Source organism: Arvicanthis niloticus, chromosome 16, assembly GCF_011762505.2.
Source record: "Arvicanthis niloticus isolate mArvNil1 chromosome 16, mArvNil1.pat.X, whole genome shotgun sequence".
In the NCBI taxonomy this organism is placed as follows: Eukaryota; Metazoa; Chordata; class Mammalia; order Rodentia; family Muridae; genus Arvicanthis; species Arvicanthis niloticus.
In genome coordinates, this window is record NC_047673.1 from 59,490,521 (window position 1) to 59,516,720 (window position 26,200).

At 46.9% G+C, this 26,200-nt stretch overlaps 1 protein-coding gene across 7 annotated transcripts in view; it reads left to right on the top strand.

The window, feature by feature from the left end:
* Gatad2a (GATA zinc finger domain containing 2A) overlaps positions 1-26,200 on the top strand; it is an 89,665-nt gene that overhangs the window by 31,925 nt on the left and 31,540 nt on the right. For 5 of the 7 annotated variants that reach the window (XM_034520369.2, XM_076914352.1, XM_076914350.1 and 2 more), the window contains one exon: positions 12,259-12,360. The exons of the other annotated variants lie outside the window; for them this stretch is intronic. The gene's annotated coding sequence lies outside the window, so the exon portion shown is untranslated. Of the gene's footprint in view, positions 1-12,258; positions 12,361-26,200 lie in introns of those variants that run through there. 7 annotated transcript variants of the gene reach the window in all.

The window sequence follows — 26,200 nt, forward strand, 5'->3', positions numbered from 1 at the left end:
GGGTGTTCTTCTCAGGATACTGGCTTGAAAGTGGGAAAGGGATGTGGTTGTAGGTAGGAGATTTGAGTTAAAATGGCTTAACATGTAAGTGATGACCAGGTCTCTGTCAGGGTCCTGGTGGAGGCTGGGTGGGAGTGAGGCTAGGATGAGTTATGCTCTGGTGACCACTTACCCTTAGAAGTTCTCTGAGTACAGCGTTTTTCTCTCTTGAAACAGGATCTTCCTGTGTAGTTCAGGCTGGTTTTAAACTTTGGATTCTCTTGCCTCAGTTTCCTACCACTCTTGGCTGCACACATACTTTGTGTGACCTTAATTGGCTTTTGTGCCGTCTTGAGCTGTATGTATGTGTTACCTGGTAGAGATGAACCAGCCTGGGATTTGTCTGTACGTCTCCAGATTCCCGCTTTCTGCTTGTAGGCTGGCAGGCAGTTAGTGTTTTGTCAACAGGGGCTGGTGGTTGTGGTTGACTGTGCTTCTGGGACTCACCATGGATTTGAAAAAAGGTGAGGATTGATCTGTAGCAGTCCCCGAGTCTGCCTGAGCCCCCAGGCCTGGGCTATGGAGAGCCTGGGGCTGGAGTCCCATCAAAATCATGAGTAGAACTTAGATCTTCAAGTGCCACTCTCTGTACCACTGTCCACACCTGAGAGACCTGGGCAGTGGCTCTGACTTGTTAGCTTCAGGTTTCTCACCTGTCAAGTGTGATATCAAGGGTGGTACCTAATGTGAAAGAGTAACAGTGATGGAGACTTTGAGGGTCGTGATGGCAGTGCTTTCTAATGGTGAGTGGGTTTTGCTGGTACCTCCTAGGTACCAGATTAGTGATGCTGGCAGCCCTTGATTCTGGTTATGGGGATCACCTTAACGGTCTGTTAGCATGTAGACCTTAATTACTTGTTTATTGTCTTGCGTTGCCAAACTGATGGATATTTGAGATTGGAGTTAGCAGAGGTTCCTGAGGGTGCAGATCTGTCCAGCTACTCACAGGTAACAGCTTCTCTCACCTGGGAATGTGAAGGTGCTAAGATCATTTTTCTAGAGGTGGGGGTTAAATGGGAACAATCTTATTCTTACTCTAGACTGCAGATTTCCCTGCGGCCATCTTGAGTTTGACATGCTTTTTTTTTTTTTTTTAAACTTTTGTGGGACAATGAAGTGACTTGGTAGGTAAAGGTGCTTGAGTTAATTCCTGGGTCCCACATAGTAAAAGGAGAGAAGTTGTCCTGTGGCCTCCTCATGCATGCTCCCATACAGAAATATAACGAAGGGGATCCCAGGCGACTGGAGAGGTGGTTAAGTGGTTAAGGGCTCTGGCTACTTTTCTTACACAGCTCTTGGGTTTGGTTTCCAACAGCTACATGGTGGTTCACAACCATCTGTAACACTACTTTCATGAGATCTGATGCCCTCGTTGGCATCTGTGGGCACCAGAAACATGTGGCACACTGACATACAAGCACAACAGCCATACACATAAAATAAAAATAAAATAGATGTGCATAGGGAAGCAGAGACAGATGGATCTTTGTGTGTTTAATGCCAGTCTCATCTATCAATAGTGAGTTTCAGGCCATTCGGGGCTATATATCAACCACCCTGCCTTAAAAATAAATGAGTAAATAAATGTACTTTTAAATAAAGATTGTGGGTGGGTGTGTGAGGCAGTTTGCACATGCACATGGAGGCCAGAGACATGATTGTCTTTTAAAATTCTGCCTCATCTTAAAGACGTTTTTTTGGGTGGGTGTGGTGGCACACTCCTTTAATCCCAGCACTCATAAGGCAGAGGCAGGAGGATCTCTGAGTTCCAGGGCAGCCAGAGCTACATAGTGAGACCTTGCCTTTAAAAAAAAAGAATCTTTAAACTAATAAATGTGTGTGTTGCCACATTTACACATGTGAAAGGACAGAGGACAACTTGCTGAAGTTGGTTCACCCTCCATCATGCAGGTTACAGGGCTTAAACTCAGGGTGACAGGCGTGGCTAGTGCCTTTGCCTACGTGTCATCTTGTGGGCCTCACCTTTGGTTTTAAGACAGGTTTGCTTGCTGAGCCTGTAGCTCTGACTTGGCTGACTGCTGGCTAGTGAGCCTCAAGGACCCTCCAGTCTGCTTAGCAGCACTTCACCTGATTCTGAGTTGAATTGTTGATTGACTGCTCACTGATTAAACCTTTATCACAAGCCCTCCCTCCCTTCTTTCTCTCTCCAGCTTCTCACTGTGCATCTCTGGCTTGAACTCAGAGAGGTCCACCTGCTTCAGCCTCTTGTGCTATTATTAAAGGTCTGCTGGGGGCTGGAGAGATGGTTCAGTGGTTAAGAGCACTGACTACTCTCAAGGAAGATCTGAGTTTAATTCCCAGAAACGATATGGTGGCTTACAGCCATATGTAATGGGATCTGATTCCCTCTTATGGTGTGTCTGAAGACAGTGACAGTGTACCCATGCATAAAATAAATAAAGGTCTATGCCACCACACTCTGCTAGCTTGTGCCTGCCTCTCTTCCTTTCTTCAAGACTCAGATTCCCAGAAATGCACCACTGTGGTTGGCTTTATTTTTACTTTAAGATAGGACCTGGAGAGATGGTTCAGTAACTTTAAGAGTCTTGGCTGTTTTTGGCAGAATACCTGGGTTTGATTCCAGTGTCCTTGTGGTGTCTGAAAAACGCTCTTAACCTCATTGGTCATCAGGCACACACATGGCATATAGGCAGGCAAAATACCCATAAAATAGGAAAATGTGAAGACAAGGTTTTACTCTAGTTCAGGCAGTGCCTCTGAACTAATGGAAGTCTGCTGAGTGCTTCATTGCTAGGTAGCATCACCATGTCTGGCTCTTCCTCTGAACCTTTCTTACCTGAAAGGACAATCACAACCAGCACCAGAACGCAGTACAGGCAGGGGACTCTCAAACAGTCTCTGTTCAGAGTTTTCCACACACCCTCCATGCTGGACTCTGCCTATGGGATAGGCTGCCTTGGTGCTCAGGATTCCAGATTGAGGATGGGCATTGTGAGGCTCCTGTTTTCCTTCTCCCTGGTATCAGTTGATGGGGAACCTGTTTGTTTTGTGCCCTTTACATGAAGTTAGATGTGCTGGGAGCTGGCCCTCTGTCTAGTGGAACATTTTGTACACAGGCTTCTGGGAGATTTGGAGTGCTCAGGTTTCCATTTAAGGGAAGAGTGTGACCAAGAAGAAGTGGTTCTCTATTCTCCTTGCTGGTATCCTGGACTTCCCTTGCTTGTGCTGTATCTTGCTTGTGCTGTAAGGTGAGGCTGGAACAGGTGTGTTCCCAGGGAATTGGAATGCTGTGGTAAGCCAGGGCTGTCTAGGAAGGCAAGGTCCAAGGTGCTTGGGCAATGCTCTTAGGACATCAGCCACAGGCTTTCCTGGACCTTTTTCTGCCATGCGTTTGGGAAGTTGCAGGGACTGGTTGATGCTGGAGCTTGTCTGGGCTATGATCTGATAAGAAATGGGTCCTAGGCCCTGCTTTGCACGGTGACATCCCTGTGCATGCATGGTTCAGGAGGGTTCAGTGACACAAGTAGCATAACCTTGAAATCATGTGACATGGCTCAGACCCCAAGGATACAAGCTGTGTGATTTCCCCACTCCCCAGAAGCTCCCTAGAATAAAGCTGTTTATGCAAATAGAAGGCAGTGATAGATGCCAGAGACTGGCCCAGAGACAAGCAGTAGGTGAGGAGTTTCACTTTTACAAGTTCTGTACACTATGGTAGTATTTTTTTACTCTTCAGTTTTTATACTTCATTAAATGTGGACATGGGAGGAGTTTTTTACACTATGGTAGTATTTTTTTACTCTTCAGTTTTTATACTTCATTAAATGTGGACATGGGAGGAGTTTAGAAGACATCTTTCAGGTGTTGTGGGTCATGGAGGTTGAACTCAGTTGTCAAGCTTGGCAACCTTTATCTGCTGAGCCATGTAACTGGCCCATGTAAACTTCTTTTGGGTGGATGTTCAAGACAGTTGTTTCTCTGTGTAACCCTGGCTGTCCTGGACTCATTCTGTAGAGCAGACTCTCCTCCAACTCAGCTTTCTTACAGCCTTTGCCTTCCCAGTGCTGGGGTGAAAGGGTTGTACCACACTATCACCTGGCCCTCGGGTAAACATTTTTAATAATGCTAAATCACACATTTAAGAATGGTCACGATAAGCCTGGCTTGGTTACCAGGCTAAGCAGAGTAATCTTCATACTGTGGATTTGAGACCAATTTGGACTATAGTAAGTCTCTGAAGTGGGGAAAGTGAAGAATTTTACCTTGTGTGCGTTTACTGCACAAAAAAATATGACCTCAAAAAATAATCTGTAACTATGAGAACATGGATCTGTCTGCCAGGGTTAGTTTAGAAAGAGACTAAGGCATATACATTGAAGGCCTGACTTGTGTCAGCTGCTAGGGGATTTAGAGAAATGCTTGTTGCTCTAGAAGGTTCATTGTGACATCATCTGGTAGGTAGAGTGTTGGAGCACAGAAGTTCCTTGGTGTTTCTTTAGCTCCTGTAGGGGCAGGACCTAGATACACTTCCTCCAGCTTGGTGGGGTGACCCTCCTGGAGCCCCTGAAACCACCAGGACATATTGGGGAGAGTCTTAGGTCTTCCAACTGCTCTTCTTGGGGGGGGGTCACAGGTATTCATCTTTTTTTCCATAGCTGTTTGTCAGTGTGTCTGGTAGTTGGAAGTATGTTACATACTGAGGTGTTCTTGCAGAGGGCAGTCAGGGAAAACTGTCCCCACATTTCAGGCTGAGTCCTTAGTGACCTCAACTTGTGGCCCTTGAGCAGCACACACCAGCAGGACATCCTGTAATTCAGCTCTCTGCCCACAACAGCTCCCTGGAGGTGGTGTTTGCTCCCACAGGGCTAAGGCTTATTATTCTCAAGGCTGCTCCCCTCTTTGTTGCCCAGTGTTGCTCTCCTGGGTTTCTGATGATTGTTTATCAGTCTAGGTTCCTAGGTCCCTCCTCCGGCAGCTTTTAGAACTCAGGAAGACATGTTCCTCTTCAGTATGGGTGTTGCAATGTTGAGAAGGAGCTTCAGGGCTCACCAGGCAACCACACTCCAGGAACTTCCTGTGTCCTGTTGTCTGGAGGCTTCCAGAGTGCAAGGCCTATGGATGCTTTTGGAACGTTAGGACAGAGGCTCAGGTGTTGGTATTTTTGGTACTGGGACCCACTAGCCCTTCTCTTTGCTTTCCCACCCAGGGATTGAGTGGGCAGCTAACTTATCACTAGCCAGCACGTGAGCCTCTTTCATGACATGGGCACTTTGGAGGTCTTGAGGACTTTGAGAACCTCATGCCAGGAAAGGGGTGGGGAAAAAAAGGAGTTATCACAGGTGAGCAGTCCCAGCTTCCCAGCAAAGAAGCCATTTCCTCTTTTTTCTTGTCACACTTCCTTCAGGTGTCTGACAAGCTTTTCACATAACCAAGCATCTCAGTGCTGAGCACTTCAGACCTTTCTGAGGCCCACAGACCTTGGCCTCCGTACATTTCAGCGTGTGGGTGTGTGCAGTCCCCACCATTTGCTTGGTCGTTGGGAGGAGCATCCACATCCACACAGGAGCTGAGACGTTTTGAGTACTGGCCTTAAATCACAATAGCCAAAGGAAGAGGTAGTAGTGGTTTCCTGTGGAGGTCCTGCCTGGAGCAGAGGCTGTCACTTGGTTCACAGCACAGTACTGAGGGGGCTTCAAGAGGGAGGTGGGTTTTTTCAGAGAGCCGTGGGTCATTGAGAGCCACAACTGGCCAAAAGCGTGTTTGAACCTTCATTATGGCTAGTAGGGGAGGAGAGTGTGGTGAAGGTTCCTGCTGCCTGGTCTGTGAGACACTGGGTGGGATACGGAACCTCTGCAGTGAGAAGGGAGGGTGTTGGTTAGGGGCTCGGTAGGGACCACTTGCCTGCCTTGCAGAGCAGAGGTTCTAGGGTCCATTTCTTGCATTGCAGAGAGAAAAACAAAAGGGGTGTGTGTACATTATGCCAACCACCAGTACCAAGACAGCAGTGAGTTCCCAGCAGTCACAGGGAGGAGGCTTTTCTAGACTCAAGGCTGGGCCTCTGGGATCTTCAGCTGTGAGAGAGGCTGAAGCAACAGCTGCTCTCTGGGACGCCCAGCTCATGCTGGGGGCTGGGGCCCACATGGCTGCCTCCTAGGCTTGGATTCTGAGGAAAGACTAAGAGTTTGTGTTTATGACTGATTTTGCCCCAAGTTTGTGATGGAAACATTGTTTGTAGGTGCTGACAACAGTGTAGGGGGGGGACAGGACATGGTCCTAACTGTTGCCACATCCCAATCTATTTAACTTGTCTGGGTGTGTTGGTTGGGGAATGCTTGCTTAAGTGACAGGGACTTGCACCAGAAGTGGCAAAAGGAAAAGAGGCTTCTAGTCTTTGCATGGCAGGGACCTGGGCAGACAGGTGGGCAGGTATGAGGAACAAGTAGGGGAGAGACATGCTTACTGGAGTCATGATGTGTGTGTAAGTGCATGCACATATTCAAACCATAATAAGATACTGTGAGAGTGTGTGTCTGTCTGTCTGTCTGTCTGTCTGTCTGTCTGTCTACCCGTCCATCTTCAGGGATATTAGGGAGGCTGTGTTGGCTCATCGTGAGGAGATGATTCGTCCTCCATCATGGCCTTTATTACCATAGGTAAGGGGAGGACAAGATGAGACAGGGTGCTAGGACTTGAGATGGTGGACAGGACTCAGTACCATTCTCATCTCCTAGTGCTAGCTTTGGTTGCCAGGGGGATGGGCTGAATGGCCAGTTTCCCCCTTGGCTCCTTTGCTTTCCTGGGACTGTTTCTCTAAGTCTCTAGTCTGTTTAGTCTGATATGTGTCTGCTCCCTGGGGACATGGTTAACAAGGCCTTTTGCCCTAGGGAGAGTAGCATTGCTCTGGTTCCCTGGGGAAGACCTGGAGCTGGAGCCCAAGCTATGCCCTGTGCTGTTGTGGCTGGGATCCCTCTGCTCCTCTCCTGAACAGCTCCAAAGTGCTCCTTGCTAGCCCTTAGAAGTGAGGTTCCTCATTACCATTGAGATAGTGCTTTTGGTTTTACTCTGTTGGGTATCACCACTGCTCAGCTCTGTCATTGTAGGTAGACACAGACATACATTGGTTGTGGCTGTGTCCCAGGAGAACTATTTGCTTGAATGTGGGTAGCAGGCATTAGGGTGCTGATCCCCAAATTGGAACTGAATGTAAGCTGGAGCAGAACTTAGCAATAGAGCACATACTTAGTGTGCATATTGCCTGCACTGGGAGGAACTGGAACTCCGAGTTCTAGGCTACCAGGGCTACATTAAGAATTGTGAAGCCTCAGCCAGGTAGTGGTGGTGGTACAGCACACCTTTAATCCCAGCACTTCAGAGGCAGGCAGATCTCTGTGAATTTGAGACCAACCTGGTCTACAGAATGAGTTCCCAGACAGCCAGGGCTACACAGAGACACCATGTCTTGAAAAGCAAAATGAGAAAAGAATTATGATTTTATGTTGCTGGGTATGGTGGCACATATTTTAATCCTAGCACTTGAGAGGCTGATCTTTGAGTTGTGAGTGGGAGTGTGTGTATCTTGTCTATCTGTCTCAAAAAAAAAAAAAGGGAAAGACTTGAGTCTTTGGTCTGACCTAATCCTTCTCCACCTGCCAGCACTATGGTGCTTCCTTTGGTGTTCTACTAGTCCCTGCCTTGGTGTTATGAGTTCTACTCCTAGACAGAGTCCAGGTGAGCTTTGTGAAGTGGGTAGATGCTGGGTTTGTGCAGGGCAGGTGCACTCGGTTTGGAAGGGTCAGAGACAGGAGCAACGAGAAGTGCTGGGTTCTTGGATCTGTCAGGAGGACACAGAGGCCAATGTGGCAGATGTTTGGTTACAGATTTTACAGGTGTCAGTGAAGGCAGGTGGTGGACAGAGAGTAGGTGCTGGATTCATGCAGGTCCAGGCCCAGGAGTGTAGTATATATAGCCAGCCCTTCCTGTCAATTATTGCCAATGTCTTCAAACACCTGTGTTGCCTCCTGTGTTGTTGGCCCAGTAACCTAGCGGGCTCTTACTTCTGCCTTCATCCTGGAATTAAAAAGAGCATCCTCCAGGCCTTGCCCCAGAGGATCAAGTGACAACAAAAGATGGGGCAGTCACAGTGACAAGGCTTGATTTCATGACTGTGGCTCCCTTGGCTATCATCCTGTCAGTGTGGTTTCTCTCCAAGTAGGACACAAGGTCAGGGTGGGTTACAGGAGAAGGGTGTATGTGTGAGTGGAGGACCCAGGTGCAGGGTCAAAGCTAAAACGTAATGATTTATCAGGGGAGGTAAAGAGTCTCCCATGAGCTGGTAATTGTGCACTTAAGGGTTACTTGATATTGTTTTAAATGTATGAGTTTGGCATAAAAACCAGCAAAGCTTTCTGAACCCAGTTAGTGAGATGCAGTGGTAATCACATGATTATTTAGTTTCAAGAAATGCTCCTTGTTGTGGGAATGCTAAGAGGGTTCTGCTAGATCTCTGCTCGTTTCTTGTGAGAGTCACATTGACTGACTGGAGGGGCTGCTGCACTGGGCTCCCCAGACTGACTCCTGCATCCCAGCCCTATTACTCAAGTACAGACGTACAGCGCTAGCTGTGTGTCACACGCTCTAGGTTTCTGAATCGAAGCTAAGCAGAATCTGATCACGTAGCCTGTGCCTTACTGCTTGGTGGGAAGGTCCACAGACACTGGCGATATGCTGGGTAGAGGTGGGCTGAGGGTGCCTTCCTAGGAAACTTTGGAACAGGCTGGGTTGGGGGCCACTAGCAGGTACAGCCGGAGGCAACAGAATATGCTAGTAAATTTAAGCACTTCTCCAGGGTAGAGTTTTCTGGGTGTGGTGAGGCTATGTGGATTAAGCCTTTCTTAGACTTTTAAGTGTCACAGTGGCCTTGTAGGTTTGGTTTTTTTCTTTTTCTTTTTCTTTTTGTTTTTCTTTTTTTTTTTTTTTTTTTTTTTTTTTTTTTTTCTTCTTTTTTTTTTGTCTGTCTCAGTTTAGAGTGGGGAATTGGTGTTTATTTTTGTTATTTTGGAGCTAGTCTATTGTTGGCTCAGACAATCTTGCCTCAGCCTCCTGTGTGGCTGTGACTGCAGGTGCAGGCATCCCTCTTGATGACCTGGATTTGAGATCCATCTTTGCAGAGGTTTTGTTTTAGATGTGAAATGTCCACAGTGGGAGGGTATTTGGAATATAAGGCTGGGACAGAAATCCAAAAATGAGATTTATTTGGGTGGATGGGCACTGGGCTGGCTGGCCTTTTGGGTATGTATGATGCTTTGAGTCCAGTCAACTGTTAATACATTGATAGATGGATTAAGAATGTACATGGTGTGTGTGTGTGTGTGTGTGTGTGTGTGTGTGTGTGTGTGTGTATATGGTGGGTGGTCAACTTGTGAGAGTCGGTTCTATTGACCATGTGACTCTAGGGGATTGAAGTCAGGTTCTCGGACGTGGTAGTCAGTGCCTTTACCTATTGAGCTATCCTGCTTGTCCAGAGGCTTCTTGAAATAAGGAACCCAGTTCAGAAACAAACCTCACCTTAGCAGAGAGGACAGTGTGGCCATTTAGAGAAGTGGCTGAAATTCCAGACATATTTAATATCAGAACTAGCAGAATTGAGTTGGGGGGGGGGTAGTGTATACCTCTGATCTCCACTCTGAGAGTATAAGAGTATGCTACCATATCCAGCTTCTTTATAGGCTGTGAGGCCTCACGATTATATGATAAGCACTTGAACCACAAGTATGTGCCCACCCTCTGCCTTGGGTTTATGATAGCAGATTCATTGTATTTGTAGGTCAGTTGGGAAGAGAATTTGTACCTCCTAACCATGAATAAGGGATTTCTTTCCATTTGTTTTCTTTACTTTTCTGATGTTGGAGATGGAACCCAGGCTTGATTCCTGCTAGGCAAGCCCTCTGCCAAAGTTACAGCCCAGCTCTGTGGTTTTTGTTTGTTTTGAGACAAAATCTGTCTTGTTCTAGAGTCACACCATCTTCCTGTCTCAGTCTTAGGTGAGTGCCATTCTAACATGACTTTAGGTTTTTGTTTTTTTTTTTTCTCTCTCTCTCTCCCTTCTGCATCATGTTTTCATGCTGTTGTAAACAGATTCTGTTGTAGTCTTCACTTCTGACTGATGTGTGTCTGGAAACAGCTGACTTTGTGACTTTGTGACTGACCCAGGCCAGGGTCTTGCTAACATCACAAATTGAGAACATATAAGCAAGGGTTGGCAAGATGACTTAGCCAGTAAGGTTTACCTGACCACTCAACCTGAATTTAATACTTAAAACCTACATAGTGGAAGGGAAAAACCAGCTTTTGAAAGTTGTCCTCTGACCTCTATATGCAATTTCACTGCTTTCTTTCCTGGGCGTGGGACTGTAAACTGGAGGTGTGGGCTTTGGCCACTAACTGGGAGACATGATCAGGCTGCATATTGCTAGCCTGGGAGCAAGTTGAGACTCAAACCCAAAGGTGGTTTCTACAGAAATTGTTGTTTTTATTCCGTGGTAAAGTTGAAGTCATCACAGGGTGGGGTCTATTAGTGCTGGCCTTGATCCTGAGAAGGGACAGGTGTTTGGGCACCTATACTAGGGTTTCCTGCCTCTGGCTGAGAAGCTTGAACAAGCTTCACTTGCTTGTGAAGGTTAATAGCATTTGTTGGATTTCCCAGTCTTCACTGAGCTGGAAGGCCCTGGTAGTGTCTATGGCAAGGGCCTTTATATGGGAGGAGCCTCGTGCTCCGTGATATCCAAAGGTCTCTCTGGCATTCACTTCTGGCTTACTAGGCAAGTTTTCCTATGAGAGTATTTATTTCACCCATGAGTCACAAATTACTGAACCAAGTTTGAAAAGAAAGATTTCTTGGTGAGCATGGTTGTGTGTGCTTTTAATCCCAGCATTTGGGAAGCAGAGACAGGCAGACCTCCAAGTTCTAGATCAGCCAGAGTTATATGGTGAGATCTTGTATTATAAACTGAAAACTAAACAGAAAGAGGCTTTCTTTGTAAAAGTGTATGTGGGTGTTTTTCTTGTATATGTGTACCATGTGGGTGCTAGGAACTGAACCCTAGTTCTCTACAAGAGTACTGCTGAGCCATTCCTTTAAAAACAACAAAGCCAGTTTCTTACTAGTATGTTTTCCTGGCAGTTGTATGGACACAAAGAGAACAGAGGTGGTATTGACACTGGGCAATCCAGGTACATAAAATTTTGAAAGTGGGACCCATCCTGACACCACAGACTCTGGGGCTTGTCATGGAGCCACTCTGCCAATGGACCTTGACTTCTTCAGCCATATGTCTTATCTATATAGCAGATAGTCTCTTCTCTGGGCACTTGTGCCCTCCTTATCCTCAGGGATAAGCCTGTACTTCTGCACTGGTGGTGGTTCAGAGCAGGGGACCCCACTGGTCTCTGTGCTGGACAGGTTTCCTGAGTATCTGATGTATCATGTCTCTGTTTATAAAATGGGGTCTGCCCTGAGGCCATCCCCACATTAGATCAGCACCTGTGTCAGCTTGGTCTTAACCATTCTGTTACTCCTGGCTAGCTGTGGGGAAGGCCCTTCAAGCATTTACTGTGTGTTCTGGGTGATAAATGAGAACTGTCTGCACTTGGCCTGTGTACTGGCTGGTTTTGTGTGTCAACTTGACACAAGCTGGAGTTAATCACAGAAAGGAGCCTCAGTTGAGGAAATACCTTCATGAGATCCAGCTGTAAGACATTTTCTCAATTAGTGATAAAGGGGGACCCATTGTGGGTGATGCCATCCCTGGGCTGGTAGTCTTGGGTTCTATAAGAATACAAGCTGAGCAAGGCAGGGGAAGCAAGCCAGTAAGTAACATCCCTCCATGGCCTCTGCATCAGCTCCTGCTTCCTGACCTGCTTGAGTTCCAGTCCTGACTTTAGTGATGAACAGCAACTTGGAAGTGTAAGCTGAATAAACCCTTTCTTCCACAACTTGCTTCTTGGTCATGATGTTTGTGCAGGAATAGAAACTCTGACTAAAACAGCCTGTTACTTAGTGTTGTTGTCATGCTTTTGTTGAGAGCTTTGAAGATAGGTCTGGGATGTTGTTCACAGGTTACTCCATGTCCACTAGGCCTTAGAAATTGATTTGCTTCTCTGGGCTCCTGTTGTGGAGGGCAGCAATGGCAGAGTTCACTATTCCTATGGATGGTTGTGTTTTTTTGTCTTTTGGTTTAGGTTGCCCATCACATTGAGCCAGTATATCCACATAAGTTGCCTTTTGACAGAACTGTGGCCATGGCGGCATGGTAGGACCCGTGTCCTGGACCCTGAGGCCAGGTGAGTGCTAGGGACTGGTGTCTATGGAATAGAAATCTGGCTTAGACAACCTCCACATATCTGATAGAGCCCTGCTCAGGAAGGAAGAAAGGGGGTTGAATCTCTGTGGCTTCAGGTATGACCCTTGAGCCTTGGGATAGACACTATGTTTATTGGTCACTTGCTTTGGGGGGTGGGGTGCAGATAGAGGCTAACTTTTGATCTCCAGCTGTATCTCCTCCCAAATGGCTAGAATTGTTCTTTAGCCACTGCCCAGCTAGCTCTAATACTGAAACTTCAGCTCTGTAGAATGCAAAAGGCCAGAACTCCACATGGGGAGGAGGGGCCTTTCTGTTGCCACCAGGGCCTTACAGTGACATTTTAGCTCAACAGCATGTACCTGTAAAAAGGAGGAGGAATTGAATGGTATCCTAGAAGTAGGACATGGCTTTCAAAACCTCCTAGGACAGCTGTCTCAGTTTTAAGACTTTAAGACTGTAACATGGTATCTTGCCAAATGGTTTATCACCATCCATCAGCATCTGGTTGGCTACTGAGAGAGATCTGGCTACTCTGACATCCGTAAACACTGGCTGTGACAGTGTTAGGGTTAGGATTTTGTTTTTTAAAAAAATTTTATGTGTATTAGTATTATACCTACATGTGGGTCTGTGTACCACTTACCAATCACATGCCAGGTACCCAAGGAGGTCAGAAGAAGGCATCAGAGCCCATGGTATTGAAGTTAAGGATGGCTCTGAACCACCATGAGGGTGTTGGGAATTGCTGTGTCCTTTGCAAGAGCAGCAAGTGCTCTTATTTGAGCCATCTCTTCGGCCCCTTACTTTGTTTTCTGTGCCAGGGCATTCCCATGTAGTCCAGGCTAGTCTTGAACTCACCTTGATCTTTTGCCTCAGATTCCCAAGTGCTCAGATTACAGGGTGTGTACCACCAACTCTGGCTTGTTTCTTGAGAAAGTATTATTATGTAGCCCTAGTTGAACTCCAGGTAATCCTCCTGCCTCTGCCTCTGCCTCCCAGGTGCTGGGACTGTAGGTTTTAATTTATGTTTTCTAGGGTGTGTCCTGGTTTAATACTAGGCCATATTTACCTTTTGCTGCAGCTGGGTTTTCCTGATCCCTGGTCCTCATGTGCTAGGCAACTCCTGCTATTACCAAGGTGCACACAGACCACATGCCCACCCTAGCAGGTCCTTCTGCCGGCTCAGGTTTGTGGACAGAGTGTTTGTCCTTGAATCTGATTTGCTGGGGGTGCAGGTGTGTGTGTGTGTCTTGTTTGTTTGGTAGGGATGCTGCTCACTCATGTGCTAGGTATTAGAGGTGGTAAGTGAGATGTGGCTTTAGAAAAGCACATGCTTCCCAGAGAAAGAAGTACATAGTCATAGCACAGTCAGCATGCTAAGGAAAATTGTGCATGTTACAGGGTCCCTGAGACATCTTTGCTGGAAAACACCCAGCTGTGGGCTCTGGCTGCTCCTGTGGAGGAGATCAGTCAGGCCTTAGCCGAATCATAGAACTATTGTGTGTTTACTTAGAACCAAAGCTAACCTGTGGGTGGTGGGAAAGGATTTTGACAGGGGAGCTTATTATTTACTATGCCAGCACCTGGGTGAAGGATGTGGGTAGTGACCCTGTGTTCTTTGCTGACAGTAAAGGCAAGGTGAAGGAAGCAGAGATAGTGCTGGCCAGAGCCTCTTGTGCTGGGTTCTGTCATCTTTAGTCCTACACAAAGTACAGCACAAATCCATTTTCCTAAAGAAAGGTGTGTGTGTGTGCATTTGTTCTTTATTACTAAACATTTAATTACTGTTACGACATGAGTGCCATGTGAAGAGCTATGCACAGCATAGCAGGGTGACTGTCAGGTCTTGTTTTCTCCTGCATTTTTACACTTGATGGCAGGTTTTTTTTTTTTTTTTTTGGTTTTTTGAGACAGGGTTTCTCTGTGTAGCCCTGGCTGTCCTGGAACTCACTCTGTAGACCAGGCTGGCCTCGAACTCAGAAATCCGCCTGCCTCTGCCTCCCAAGTGCTGGGATTAAAGGCGTGCGCCACCACTGCCCGGCTAGATGGCAGTTTTGTAAAGCTGGTTTTTGGAGTCAAGTTTTTGCACTTTGATTGTTTTTATTTTGTTTTGTTTTTCCTGTTAGATATTGTAGAAGAAACAGGTAACGTCTCTAAGGACCAAAAGAGAAGGCAGAACCTGAGTCAAACCAGAACACACTGAATTCTGAATTTGCACTGGGAACGTGACAGTTGTGTCAGAAAGGCCCACAGTGGTAGCACAGATCAAGTGGGACAGGTGATTGCAGCAGCGGCAAGTACTAGAGTTTCCTGTGTGGAGTCCACCACAGTGGCACAGCTCGGGGGTAGAGTGCTGGGCTAGTGAGACCCTGGCTTCATTTCTTTAATAGTACATATGAAAGAAAAACCACAATTGATGTTGAGCCAGGTGCCAGTTCTTAGGAAGGCTGGAATCTAGGTCAAGCCTGTGCAGCAGAGGGAGACCCTGTCTCTAAATGAATAAATGATATGAAAAGTCTCCAAGTTCATGTTGGTTCTCAGAGAAAAAGAAGCTGGCAAGTCCCCATTCTTCTTTAGAGGATGTTGGGGAGCCAGTGTGGTTTCACATGTGGAGGAGATGAAGCATGTACCCTGCTTCTCTAGCCTGAACTTGGTAGTACCAATATATAGAAGAGGGAGGCCTATCCACGTAGACCACAGAACCTATGTTTATTTCTAGAAACACGGGTTTGCTGTATAGACCAGACTAGTCTCACACACATAATTCTTTGGCCTTAGCTTCGTCATTGCAGGGATGATAGTCATGTGTCACTACACCAGCTTTTGAGGAAGGTCTGTACACTGGATAGTATTATGGAGGGATAGTAATGTAGACTTGCATATTAAGTATCCTCAGTGGCCAGCATAGCAGTTATCACAGTCAACTGTGAACATACAGAACTGTGAATTTAGTTTTACAGCTGCAGAATGAATTTTTGTTGTTTTGTTTTCTTTTTAAGACAAGGTTTCTCTGGGTAGCCCTGGCTGTCCTGGAACTTGCTTCATAGATGAGGCTCAAAGTCAGATCTGCCTGCCTCTGTCTCCTCAGTACTGGGGTTAAAGTTATGTGTCATTACTGTCAGGCTCAGAATGAGTTATTAAGAGGTGCAGACAGCCATTTTCAATGGCTGCCACTGTTTAGAGGTGGGGCTGAGTGGTGGTATGAGCTTCCAGAAGGATATGCACTGGCCATTTTGTCTCAAAGATCAGTTTATAGAAAATTGAGTTCATATCATGCTAATTGCAGACACCTCACTCACAGAACCCAGCTGTGGTAAACAAATGATGTAATTTAGGGGTGGTGGAGAGGAGCGTCTCCATAGAGAGAGAGGAGTGAGCTGGTAAGTGGTGAAAGTGTCACCACGGGCACGTTCAAAGCCAGTGTGGGCATGGGAGACATGAGGTGAGGAACCTGAGGAGTGGACATGTCCCATCATGGCATCACTACTGCTTTGTGGGTATGCTTGGAATTTTCCATAACAAAAATTTTAAGGTCATCAAGATGGCTCAATAGGTAAAAAGTTCTTTATCATAAGCACCAAATCTTAGGTGTTCTACCTGCAGGCAGTGACCCACTGAACCTTAGCCTCAGCAGCAGGTGCTGGGCTTTGCCTGAGTATTTGTTGTTAGAGTATCTTCAGTGTCTGCAAGAGTTGATTCCTTGACTTTAAAATTATTAGTGCTGAGAAGGCCATTTCTCAAATACATAGTATAAGATGGCAGGAGTTAACCTTTCAGACACCTTTGAAAGGTTTTAGACACTTTGAAACTCTGTTCTAATCCCAAGCCAAAAAGTCACTTAATGATTTTCTTGAATTTATTTTTGGTTTTTCAAGACAGGGTATCTCTGTGTAGTCCTGGTTGTCCTGGAACTCACTCTGTAGACCAGGCTGGCCTGGAACTCAGAAGTCCGCCTGCCTCTGCCTCCGGAGTGCTGGGATTAAAGGCGTGGGCTACCACCGCCCGGCCAATTTTCTTGAAATTTAAGCCAGCAGCTCAAATAGCAATTTTGTTCTTTTCATTCCCTCCTCCCCCTCCAGCCCCCAGGGTTTCTTGGTGTCTTCCTTGTGGTCCTGGAACTCACTGTGTAGACCAAGCTACCCTTGAACTCTGAGATCTGCCTGCCTCTGCCTCCCAAGTGCTGGAACTAAAGGCATATGCCAACACAGCCCAGCCGTCTGTCCATCTGTCTGTCTGTAAGCCAGGGTCCCATTAAGTAATGCTAGCTGGCCTAGAACTCACTGTGTAGTTCAGGCTGGCCTCAAACTCTCTTAGATCCACCTGTCTTTTCTAGAGTGAGTGCTAGGATCAAAAGGCATGCTCTCCCACACCAAAGCCCTTGTTTAGTTTTTGAAAGAGGATCTTAAATGGTCGCCTATGAATTGCAGGGGACCACAGCTTTCCCCAATACAGGTACTGTAGAGTTCCTTGTCCCATGTATGTTACACAGGCCACACTGTTGGGTATTGGCACCTTTGCTATGGGGCAAGGCTTATAATCCCATTTGTGTGGTTAACTGCTGTAGTAGTAGTCCGGGTTCCCTGATAGCTGCCCTTGCTGGCATTGTAGCTACAGGCTCTAGAGCTGTACTTCATCAAACATGTCTCCTTAAGAACCAGCTCTTGTAGCCAGGCACACGCCTTTAATCCCAGCACTTGAGAGGCAAAGGCAGGCGTGTTTCTGAGTGCGAGGACAGCCTGGTCTACAGAGTGAGTTCTAGTTCAGCCAGGGCTACACAGAGAAACCCTGTCTCGAAAAACAAACAAACAAAAACAAGAACCAGCTCTTGTTATTGATCACCAGGCTCAAATAGTTGCAACCTGTAGGACTTGGACATCACCTCCCCTTTCCCCACAACAAAACAAAAGCAAAATAAAACATCAACCAGTAATACCAAGCCATGCAAGAACAATTGACGTTTTCACCATTTCAAAGTGTGGTGTCTGGTGGCAGTCAATATACTCAAGGTATGGTGCAGTTCTCCCTAATTCCAAAACATTTTAAAATCTTGTCTGTATGTATATGTGTGTCTGTGGATGCTCAAGGGCATTGGATTGACCTGGAGCTGGAGTTGGCAGACAGTTGTGAGCTGTCACTCTGGTCCCCTTATTAGACATTTGAATGGCTGCAAGAAATGTCTATTCAAGTGTTTTCCTGATGGGTGTGTGTGTGTGTGTGTGTGTGTGTGTGTCATTTTGTATTTTGAGACAGGGCTTCTCTGTGTAGCTTGGAACTCACTTTGTAGTTTTTCAAACTCAGATCTACCTGGCTGGTCCTTTGATTTTTTTGAATTGACATGTAATTTTGTTCTTCCTTGGAGGGGGAGCTGCTGTGAACCCAGCAAGCTCCCTTGACTTTACCTTAGCCATAAGAATTCTTCCTCTATTGGTAAGATGTTTTGGATACCAGGCCCTCAAGGAGAAGATTTTGTGTGTCTGTTTCACTGTATTGATATTTTTTGAGAGACAAGGACTCACTTTGTAGCCCTGTGTGTCCTGGGATTCACTCTGTAGAGTGAATCCTCCCAAGCTGGAATTATAGGTGTGCTCCAGTGGCTGGTAGTAGTGATTGATGTAGTAGTTTTAATTTTGATGCAGTCTAAATTATTTTTTAGTGTATATGCATTCACTCGTGTGTGCACATGTGTGCCTAGACACCAGAGGATAACCTCAGTATTCCTTAGGTGCCCTCTACCTTGTTTATTAAGAACAAGTCTTCTCTGGCCGAGCAGGCAAGACTGTCTGCCCTGGGATTCGGTTGCACTCATGCTATTACCCTAGCACTTTGTAAAGTGTGCTTTATGGGTGGCAAGGTCAGCACTTCTTGCCAGCTCCAGATTGCCCTATTTGTTGCTGTTGGTAGCTTTTGATGAGATGTGTGAGAACCTACTGTCAACTCCAAGGATAGGAAGTCTCACCTGTGGTTTAAGATTCTATAAATTTAGTTCTTTGATCCATTTTTGAGTAGTTTCCGTTTTTCTTTTCTTTTCTTTTCTTTTCTTTTCTTTTCTTTTCTTTTCTTTTCTTTTCTTTTCTTTCTTTCTTTCTTTCTTTCTTTCTTTCTTTCTTTCTTTCTTTTCTTTCTTTCTTTTTTAAAACAGTGTCTCACTCTGTAGCCCAAGCTGGATTTGAACTTACACAGTCCTCCTTTTTCACCTTCCCAGTTGTCAGGAATACTACGTGGCAATCTGATATTCCCAGTTAGGTTTGGTTTTCTAGATGCCTTGCTTTGCCTGCTGGCTTCTGTTTGCTTTCCATCGCTGGCTTCCTTCTTGGTATCCTTCTGGCTTAGTTTACAGGAGGGGAGTGAGAGAAAGTGAGTGTGCTCTAGTTCTGTTTTAGTTTAGTGAGTGTATATCCAATGTGTCTTTTGTGCTGAGCATTGTTGGCAACATGGAATAAAGAGGTGTCTCCTGTCTCAGGAAAGGGGTCGGGTTGGAATATATAAACAGATAAACATAAAGATAAAAGTTGCAAGTGTTAGCTGAGATCTAGTAGAAGAGTCCTGTGGGCAGGGAGCAGAGCCAGCCTTTCCATTAGGATGAGAGTGGTGGGTGGCAGGGTGGCAGAGATCACCAGAGGCTCATGACCTCCTCTGTGACATGCCTCATGTTGGCAGCTCAGCTCTGTGGACTGGAGGTGGCTGCAGCTCCAGGTGCAGGTGTATGCAAGGTGGGAAAGTATTACGGGTTCTAACGGATTGTTCCTTGTTATGGGCTGAGGAACCTCCTTTTTTTTCTTACAAGTGGGCTTCAAAGCCCTTTCTTCCTGCCCTGGACCTCCTGCAGGGAGGAGCAACAGCCAGCAGCACTACTGTGGGAGACCTCTTGGTTCCTCACCTTTTACTCAGCATTTGTCCTTTTCAGGTACCATCATGGATGAAGAATCAGGCTAGGTCCTACAGGAGTGGTCTGCCTGTAAGGGTTATAGACTCTGTTTCATGATACTAGTGGTTTCAGGCTTAAGAGATGGCTGTGGCCTGCTAGTCCGTCCTCACAGCAATACCTCAAATCAAGAACTTGGGTCATTACATAGCTCTCAGTTTTCCTTCACATGGCCACACTGGGCATAACATTCCTCTCTCTGGGCTGAAGGCCGTCACAGGACCCAGCTTGAGGTCAGATGTCTATGTGGGGCCACTCCTAGCTTGGCCTCACACAGACACATTGGGGAGATTGAGAACTTTTGAGAGGACACACATATAGCTGGCATTTTCACTATTTGTAGACCTTACTTCCTGCCTGCCTCCCTTGGGGCTCTGAACAGGTCAGGTGCATGGCCATTTCTTGTTGTCTGGCTGGATTTAAGAGGTGGCTGTTCCTAGAAGGGGCTGAGAGGCCAGGGCTGTACAAAGAAAGGTGCCCAGTGGGCCAGCTGGTATGTGGCTGCTGTCTTTTTGAGGTTTGCAGCACTTCACTGGGTCTAGGGGAGCTTCTGTAGCTTCATTGGGGCTGTGGTGTTTTCTGAGGATGACTTGTTCCTCCGAGACTGCTTTGTTCTTTGCCAAGGCTGCCTGTACACCACTGCATGTAGGAACCCATGCAAAAGGAGTTTGATTCTGTAGTGCTGAGGGAGGAACTCTTGACCTAGCGCAGGATAGATGGGCCAAGCTTCATTTAGGCCAAAAAGTTTACTTAAATATTGACAATGTACTTGAATATCTTAAAACTAATTATAATTTATTCTTCACCTTAATTTTCTTTTCTCTGTTTGTAATTTTTATTTATTTATTTTGAGATAGAGGATCTCTACATATCTCTGGCTCTCCTGGAACTTTGTGTAGTCCAGGTTGGCCTGCCTCTGTCTTTGGGTGCTGGGATTAAAGGCATGCAACACTATACCTGGCCTTTAATTTTCTTAAATACATCTTAAGACCTTTTTGTATATGTACATATAAGCCAGTGAACATTAGGAGTGCATATGTGTATGTTTGTACATGTTGTGCAAGGCTGGTCTGTATGCCACTGGCTTGGTATTCTGGAGCTGAGGGTGTAGAAATGTCTGATGTTTCCTCTGTTGTGTGTTTATTGTCTAGTAAGTCTGATGCTCTTCAGTCAGGCATCTTGTCTTGGACCCAGCCTCTCTCCTTGTCATTTAGATGTCATCCAGTGTTCCCTGCTCAGGTCTGGGAGCCTTCAAAGTAGTCATTGGAGGCTGACAGGCAGTTGTCTTGGACCCAGCCTCTCTCCTTGTCATTTAGATGTCATCCAGTGTTCCCTGCTCAGGTCTGGGAGCCTTCAAAGTAGTCATTGGAGGCTGACAGGCAGTTGTCTTGGACCCAGCCTCTCTCCTTGTCATTTAGATGTCATCCAGTGTTCCCTGCTCAGGTCTGGGAGCCTTCAAAGTAGTCATTGGAGGCTGACAGGCAGTTTTGGAAGTACACACACCCTGTCCCACAGAACAGAAGTACCTGTGGGTCACATTTTTTTTAAGAGTCCATCTCCTAGTGTATCTTCAGACACTAGGTGAAAACTTCGGAAGTCCTTTTTCTTTTTTCTTTTTCTTTTTCTTTTTTTTTTTTTTTTGGTTTTTGGTTTTTGGTTTTTGGTTTTTCCAGACAGGGTTTCTCTGTGTAGCCCTGGCTGTCCTGGAACTAACTCTGTAGACCAGGCTGGCCTCGAACTCAGAAATCCACCTGCCTCTGCCTCCCAAGTGCTGGGATTAAAGGCATGCGCCACTACCGCCCGGCAGAAGTTCTTTTTCTAGTCTCCAAGTTCCGGAGCCACAGCATGGGCTGGATAAGGTGCCCCACATGGTTTGGAATGGAGTGCTGTTTACTCACCTAGGTCTAGAGTTCCTGAGGAGAGTGGCAGACCTATGTGGCAGAGCTTACACCCAGTATAGATTTCTTTCTGTGACCTCTCTGTCCTTCCCTCAGGACCTTCCCAGGAGCAGATCAAATGTGGTTCCCATCCTCATGGATGAACCTGCCAGATAAACCATCTCAGAATTCCACTGGGGCACATGGTCCCTCCCCAAGTTTTAGATGGCCCACATGTCCACACACTTGGCTGTAGTGTGCTCAGGTTCTGTTTAACCCCCAAGTTCTCACAGAGGCATCCCTGAAGTCTTTGGCTGAGCTCTGCAGTAGAAGTGGGTTAAAGTTTCATTCTCTGAAGCAGTTGAATTTGTACCACACCACTTTTATGTGTAATGGGGCCTCTTTGCCTTTTATGTGTAAGGAAAGGCTAAACCCAACCCTGCAGCTAGATGCTTGTCTACTCTTTTCAGAGACTAAGGCTTGGGGCCTGAATTTGGGTTGAAATTGCTGGTTGCTTGTCTTTCCTGAACCTTCCTTCCTCTTAAGTAGATGTGCTTTGGGTGGTGTGTTTGGGAAAGCAGGCCTGTTAACTGCTGTGTTAAGAAGATACTGGAAGCTGGGCTGGTATAGCTTTGCTCTGCGTAAAACCAGAAACACTAGCCTAGATGGCCTTGAAAAAGCTGGTGGCCCATCATGGTGCATAGCTTTATTTGGGCACAGCCATGCCCATTGCAGTATGTACACTTGGGACCGCAGGACAGGGCCTATATCACAGGCACTAGAGGACTCCCACGGTTTCTGAGATAGGAACTTACTCTATGGCCCTGGAAGTCATGGTGTTTACTCTGTATTTCAGTCTGGTCTCAAACTCATAACAAGCGTTCTGCCTCAGTCCTTTTCAGGTTGGGATGATGGGCTGCTGGTAAGCATTTTAAAACTCACTACTCAGCAGCTTGAATTTTTCTCCTTCGGTCTGTTTTTGGTATCACTCCATGTCTTTTCCATATGCTGCTGAGGTGTGGATGGAGAAATTGAGCCTGCACTTTGCTCTTTGCCCTGGATCACCTTTTTCTCTTGTAAGTTGAATTGGATTCTTTTTACTTGGCCTCACTGAGGCAGTATTTAAAGGTTGAGACTTTGGCTTTCCAGTCTGAATTCTCGAAAGAAGAGTCCCTGCCACTCTGTCATTTGGATGTGTGGCAGGAAGTGGCTTGGGCCCACCCAGGCAGGTCTAAGTGTCTGTTTTTTGTTTGGAGGAAGCCTGCCTGTCACAGCTTAGCTGTCTTCTCCCTTATACCTCCCCAGCCTGGCTGTGCTGTGTGGTCAAAGCAGACATGGCTTCTGGGCCCCAGTTGCTGATCCAGGGGGATGTGCTTGGAGCACAACTCTCTGGAGAGTGCCAGCTGCAGGCCAGGAGGAGCCAGGCAGCAGAGCGTCTGTCCGTGTTCCATGTGATCCTGGGGCAATGGCACCTTGGCTTGTCCTTCAGTTGTCCTGTCCTTATCATCTGACCTAGTGCAGATAGCTTCATAAGGCCTGCTTTCTTCCAGACAGGAAGTAAGACCGGAAGTAATGGCCCCTTAAAACCCCAGGGCAGAGGCTACCCTCAAGGAGTGTTCCATAGTTGCACCAAACTGTAGTTTTGAATTTTCCATCCCAGTTTCAGAAGAGTCTGAATAGAACCAAATAAAAGTAGAACAGTCTCCTTTCCCCCATTCATGCTTAGCGGAGCTTGAGAGCACACCTAGGAGGGAGGAAAATATGTTCCCACAGCACTGCCTTGTCCTCAGTGCCCCACTACCTATCAGCCAGATACTACTTTAGAGTAAGGTGGACCTCTGTGATCCGAGTCCAGAACCCCATGCTTCCCTGGTCATCATGATCTTATCGTCTCCCCCACAGGCCATCTGTACTGTCTCCATTAGGACTGAATTTCCCACCTGGCCTCTGCTTCTCTGCTTGCTCTAACCACTCAGTCCTGTCACCTGACACCCTTGGTCATTTTCGTCTCTGCCCAGCTGTGCATTCCTGAGTACCGAGTAATCCCCAGCCCCTAGGACAGCAGCTCCTCTGGTAGAGGCCCAGGGCTCTTTGAGTGAAGGAGCAGGGAAATGTTTTTCCTTTTCTTCTCTTTCCCCCTCTTAACATCCCCTTCCTCTTTCCCTCTTACAGCACTAAGGTTCCCTGGGTTACAAACATCAGCTGTGGGTTTTGTCTGCCTTACCCACTTACTGCCACTCCTCCATTCATGTTTGGAATACACATTTTGGAGTATTGCTAATTGAGATTGAACCACCACAGTCAAAACAAAAGACACCAGAGTCTAAAACCTGTTGAGTGTTGACATGCTGCTTGGAGAAGCTTTTCATTCAGTCAGCTTCCTGTCCCAGGTTCTCCCTCCAGTTGCATTGTGGTATTCTATTGAAAAGAGGCAGTATCCAGGTGCTGCTTGTGCTGCCCCAGCCATCCACTGTTGTATACCACAAGGACTCAGGCCCCTTGGTCCCAGGGCTGGCAGAGACACCTGTGTAGGATTCTTGTTGAGAAAGCCTTGTGCCTTCTCACTTACCCACCACCCTTTAGGTTCCACTGAACATTGCTGGGTTTGCTGCACAGGGCAGCTGTGGGGCCCAGCCCAGGATATTGGGGCTTGCTCTAAGTGTCCTAGCCCATTCCTTGGTAGGTGGATGGCCTTTGTGACCTTCATATTTCTTAAAATAACCATTTCCTGTGTTGCTGCTATATAGGTGATGGCTGCTGAGACCCATCCCCCTGAACAGGCCTGTAGTAGCTATTCTGGTGTGGCAGCTTTCTTTTCCCCTCCTTTGGAGATTTTGAAACCCACCCCCATTTAACAAGTGTGTGATTTTAAACCCTTTTTCTGCCTCTTAGGATGCTTTCTAAGGGAAGCTGGTTTCTTCCTGCCCACATTGTGCCTACTCTACAGTGCCTATCAGTGCTGGTCCCAGGGAGAACTTGTTCCTGGTGGCCTTGGGGGGGGTTGGGACTCTTCTTAACACAGAATATCACAATGGGCTGGATTGGTTACTTCTCAAAGACACAGCTGTGGAAGCTCAAGCCCTAGTGGGGAGGGCACAGCCTACTAGGACCTTTCTCTGGTGCCCACCCCTCCAGCTGTGCTTGTCTTTCTGGAGGTGGGGAGGCAAATCACAGGCGTCCCCTCTCCTGCCTTCATCTATACCTACCCTGAGGTTGGTTCAAGGTTCTGGGCCCTGTTCTGAGTAGGTATCTCCATGCAGTGGGCAGATCCTAGAGATATGAAGAGCAGTTCCCTCATCCCCTGGTAGACCCTTGCTTTCCCTTAGCTCTTTCATAGCAACAAAGAAGTGAGGCAGTGGAGTGGAAAAGATAGATTTCAGGCAGGGTTTCTGGTGGATTCAGATGAGCTAGGAGAGGCTGAGGTCAAGGCCTAAAGCCCTGCCTTGCTCCTGCTGAGTTATGATGGCAGAACTTGGGAGCCGGGCCAGACCTAGAGCTTCATTCTTTTTTGTTGTTTGGTTTTCAGGGTCTTTCTGTGTAGTCTGGAACTCTGTGGACCAGGCTGGCCTCAAATTCATAAGAGATCTATTTGCTTCTGTTTCTCGACTGCTGGGATTAAAGAAAGGAGTGTGCCACCAACAGTGAGCTTCACTTCTGAGAGCCATAATGCCCCCCAGTTCCTGCATATTGTCAGAGGTCCTGAACATCTATCTCCTGTCCAGGCCTGAGCATGGTTATACCCTGTCTGAGGATACTCACCAGTCTGCTGCTTCTTGTTCTAGAACTCAGCAGCTTTGCTTCAGGCAGTACTGTGACACCCCAGGACAGTGACTTGTTTGCTTTCGCTGGGAGACAAGACCGACAGATTGTCAGCAAGTATGACAAGGTTTGTGGTCAGGCTTGTTAGAGGAAGAGCAAAGCCATAGAACTCTCCAGGGCTGACAGAGTTGCTGTTAGAGTGGAGGGATGTGGTGGGTGCTCCAGTATCTGGGGGAGTTTGCCAGGGTACAGGTTGGGGTGGCAGGAGAGAGTTGGGTGCAGTTGAAGCCCACTGAGGTTTGTGACCCTGTCATCATCTCCACACTTGACAGGGTCATGTTAAGGTCAGAGCATTAATTTTAACCTAGGTGGTGATGAAGAGGAGCTCTTGGGTCCAAGATGGGGACCGGACCACTGAGGTGAGGGTGCACCCTGGTCTGATTGTGGGAGCGAATCCTTGATATGATGCCCTAGCCTCCTAGAACCTTGGAACGGGTTTCCAGAACCGACTTTGTCCAGGACAGGCCTTTTCTACCGTATTTTCCAGTGGGAAAACTGAGGCACCTGGAAGGAGGAGGTATCAACCTCCATTAGGATGCATAATCAGAGGGCTTCCCCATCAAGCCTGCTGGAGATGTGAGCTGAGGTTCTTTGCAGGGCTATACTCAATGCCAGATGTCTCATGGAGCTGTCCCTTGGTTACTGCCAGAGCCCAGCCAGGTTTTTTTTTTTTTTTTTTTTTTTTTTTTTTCCTGTCCCTAGCGAACTCTGAGTTCTCTCTGACTTTCTCTAGGCTGATGTCCTATAGTGTTAAGTAAGACCTGGCTTCTGAGCGGCCCCTTTAAGAGCGCCTTGTCCCAGACTCCGCTGTGGAATGCCAGCAAGCTGTCCTCCTGTCTCTGCGAGGGTTAACAACACTTCACTTCAGCTGTGTTGTCTGGAACCGGTTCAGACTGGTTTTCTGGAAAGTGCTTTGTCTTTCTGACTGAATCCTGGGAAGGGTCATGTGGAGCCCAGTGATGTCATGGGATCAAAAACTGACTCAGCGTTTTTCTCCCTTTTCTTTGAATCAAGATATATGTGTGCTACAGGTACAGGGCCATGGCGGTGGCATCTTGGGATGGACCAGTCCATACTGTGCTCAGAGCGTATCTCTGCCAACCAAAGAGCTTAGTATGATCCTCACTTCCAGCTCCCTGGAGGGCTCAGGCACACAGCACCTGAGGTCACCTCTGTCCAGGTCCTGCACACATCATACAATA